The following is a 3,958-nucleotide window of genomic DNA, read 5'->3' on the forward strand; positions in this document are numbered from 1 at the left end:
AAGGAGGCAGAAGCACATTCCAGGCATAGGGATAGTCATTAAAAAGGCGTAGAGTCAGGAGTGGCACACACCTGTGATCTCTGCTGTGGAGGAGATGAGGTTAGCAGATGCCTTCAGTTTGGTAGTTCTGAGTTGCAGCAGGCTAAGTTGATTGTCTGCCATAAGTTCAACAATAAGGTGGGGAAGGGAAGGGAAGGGAAAGGAAAAGGGAAAGGGGAAGAAAGGGAGATGGGAGGGAGGAAGGGAAAAAAGAAGGGAGAGAAGAAAGGAGGGAAAGGGAAGGAAAGGAAGGAAAAGAGGAAGGAAGAAAGAGAAAGAAAAAAGAAAGAAGGAGGGAGGGAGGGAAGGAAGGAAGGAAGGAATGAAGGAAGGAAGGAAGGAAAGAAGGAAGGAAGGAAAAAGAAAGAAATTCTTATGGCTGTCTGAGTCATAACAACAGTAACTAATATGTATGTATTAGGCCCATTCTTCACAACTCCAACGCTTCTGAGGCTCTGGCTGAAGCATCACACACTAATATGTAGTTAGAGAATGAAGATTACAGGTGAGACAAGTCAACTTTTTATGTATTCAAATAAAAACCACAAGTCAAGTAAAATGAGAGAAAATAAGGCAAGGGGAACTAATTTAGTGTTGCTTAGAATTAATTTAATTACAGCCCCACACTGTTACTGGAATTAGGGGGCTTCCCAAACCCACCCATTTTTTGCTTTCTTTAGTTTTTATTCATTAGAATAAATTAGAATTAAATCATTGTGAATAACACTTTATTGAAATAGGGACTGAGACACTCTGAGAAGAGCCCAAGCTTGCTATATAAAACAGTACATTGGAGATCTTAGACAGAATGAAGGTTTGCTTACTGTACAGCTCTGCCATCTTATGGAAAAGATCAGAAGTTCCTGAAGTGTTTGACTATTTTTAACTTTTAAAATTTCTTCTTATTTTTTCTATTAAGAAGCATTTATTTATCTCTTTCCCTCCTGCCTTCCCCTTCCCCCTCCATGGACAAAGGAAAAACAAAAACAGAATCTCAAAGTCCATTTGACTTTATTTTTAAATGAAGATCTGTTGATCAGATAGCATGGTAATAAAATGATTTCCCTTCCTGTATATTTCTGCCAGGTTTTAACTTCCTCAGTTTAAACCAGCAGAAATTTCAGCAAGTCTATTGATATTTAGAAGCTCCTCTACCCCATACAACCCTTGACAAAAATGTTTCTGCTTTTCTGATACTGGTACTCGTCAAGTTTCATCAAGAATATGTTGGGGGATGTCGAATGTGGGTCTGGCTTTCCACAGTGCTTTAACCACCAGGCAGTAAGACTTGATGATGAATCTTCTTCTTCTGTATGAATTTGAGACAAGCAAGCTCTCCATGAATTGGGAAAGTCATATTGACTCATTTATGGAACACTTTTATGTGACTTTTGATGGGCTGTGGGAAATAACTGTCTTTTTTCCTTGTAAACTCGTATCTAGATTTGTTTGCACAGTTTGCTTTTTATGTGATGTGTGTGGATGTGTGTGAGTGTATGTATCTGTGTCTGTGTGTAATACCACGTATATTATACTCACATTCAAATATGAACAGAAAATGTTATGTATGGAAATACTATGTGCATATTTTTATGTCTCTATGGACTCCTTGATTCTGGGTACAACGGAACGTTAAGTTAGAGTAACAGAACTATTCTTTTCAACTATGAATAAAATCTACCTTGAAGTAGAAAGTGGTTGTTGCTGTTTTCAGAATGCTAACACATTTGATGTTGTTGTTGTTGTTTCCCACCCCCTCTCCCCCATACTTACGTGTATCGGTATGAAAGGAAAATGCTTTAGGCAGAAACTGAACATAACCATAGTCCACAACTTAAATACCAGGTGAATGTTTTGTATTTTAAATGTTTTCCACTGCCCTGGGTTATTTTCTAAAAATGTTTTATCCTGTGTCAAAATAAGCATTATATATTAGAAAAAGGAGATCCATGATTCCTTTGGTTTGTGGGAATTCTCAATGAAGAAATTCTCTAACTCCCCTCTACCAATGCGGATAAGTAACTGCTCTAAATCTTATGATTTTAGGGGGTGGTGCTACTCTCTGAGTCACTAAAAGTGCCTTAAGTGACTTGTCCAGGGTCATATAGACATTATGTATCAGAGGTGAGATGTGAACCCAGGTCTTAATGACCATATGCACTAGCTCTCTTATCCACTATTGCCACTTTGCTTCTCTACATGTTATTAGCAATAATCATACATTATTAGTAGTAATAATAATAATTTACATTTATAAAGGACTTTAAAAGTTACAAAGCTTTCTTCACAACAATTCTGGCAGGGATATAGTTCAACTTCCCCCACTTTAAAGATAAAAAGAGATAGAGAGGCGATATTCTGGGAAGAATCAGAACCTAGGCCTCCTACATCTGACACCAGGTTTCCTTCATAGTCAAGGTTTCAAGGAACCAAGTTGGTGTTTTCCACCACCCTTATTGCTATGACAATAAGATCACAAGGTCCAAAAGTCCAACTGTATGATGTATATGATTTAGAGCTGAAAGGGATCTAAGAGAATAAATGTTTTATCTCAAGTTGTCATTTAATTTATCTAGAGTTGTCTACCCTCTTTATGATAATAAATATCACCTTTCTTTTCAAACTCTGAAAACTGAATTTTCAAAAATCTTTCTGAAATGTCAGAATATCAAAATAAAAGGACAGCTGATTAAATATAAAATAGCATTTAGGTTGTGCTGTTTTTCTTCAAATATTTTTTATTTAAAATCTGAATGCAAGTCTTTGTACATACTGAATGACAATAAAATGAGAGAGATTGATGAAGATGATAATTAGTAAAATATCTTTATTTGAATTGAAAGAAAAGTTTAAAAAGAAACCTTTTACATTAAATATACAGAATAAGGTAAATATTAGACTTTATCTGTTTTCTAAGGACCTATAGCTAATTACAGAAAGGCCCATAACCAATAGGCTATATACTAGAGGAGGAATTCTCTGGCCATAGCCACCCATGAAAAAAACAAAAATTCAAAATACTCCTAACTCCTGTGTAGCCCCCTTCCACTTCCACAGTTTTTGGTGGCAAAGCCATGGAAAGGGGAGCAGAGGAAGCTACAAAGTGCATAGGTGACCTATATATGTTAAATAGACATATAAATAATTCTTTAGTTTCAAAGAAAACCTATTTTGGATGATTAGTCTACATTCAGATTTGAGAGAACTGGGGGAAAGTGTTGGAAGGCAGGACCTGTAGGGGTGGCAGTGGTAATTGGGGGTAGGGTGAGGAACAGGAATCAAATTCCACCAATGGAAAGGGGATGTTCCAGGCTAGGGCCTTCTAAACAAGATCTCCTAGAGATAAGAGAATGCATCAGGGACCTCATAGAAAGTTTCATTCAAGAAAAATGGGTACCTCAGGGAACATTCTGCTCTGGGCAAGGGAGGTATTTCTTGGGACCACGGCCTCTAAGCAAGCATAAGGGAAAAAGGAGAGAGGCTCAACTTTTCTTTCCAATCTGGCTCTCCTCTAACTTGGAGTTAGGTGAAGGAGTGTAAGTCTAGCTTTGCATGCTCTCTCTGTCTCTCTCTGTATTATGCATGTGTACGTGTATGTGTGAGTATAATATGTAACCTAAGCCTCAAAGGCCATTGATATGGGCCTCACTCCTCACTGGAAGAAATTGATTGTTCAATGCTCCCTGCTTTCATGAGGGACAGAGTTGCTGAAAGCTGGTAAGAAGAGACATACTGATCTTCCAACTTAAAGTTTCAAGAGAGAAGACACACAAGTCCAACCTCCCTTCAACCTCAAGAGGGAGGAAGATTCTGGGAAGAAGTCAACATGTATAGGAGCTGGCCCTTTGGTCTTGTCCCTATTACCAGTTTTCTTCAAGGAATTTTCCCTTGGGAGATATGGGACACTCTCTCTCTCTCT

General features: G+C 37.9%; 1 pseudogene; it reads left to right on the forward strand.

The window, feature by feature from the left end:
• Window positions 1-531: 531 nt before the first annotated feature.
• The window catches only part of LOC114054010, a 5,570-nt pseudogene continuing 2,143 nt past the window's right edge, over window positions 532-3,958 (forward strand).

The sequence above is a fragment of the Vombatus ursinus genome, unplaced genomic scaffold (genome assembly GCF_900497805.2).
Source record: "Vombatus ursinus unplaced genomic scaffold, bare-nosed wombat genome assembly UNPS02014812.1, whole genome shotgun sequence".
In the NCBI taxonomy this organism is placed as follows: Eukaryota; Metazoa; Chordata; class Mammalia; order Diprotodontia; family Vombatidae; genus Vombatus; species Vombatus ursinus.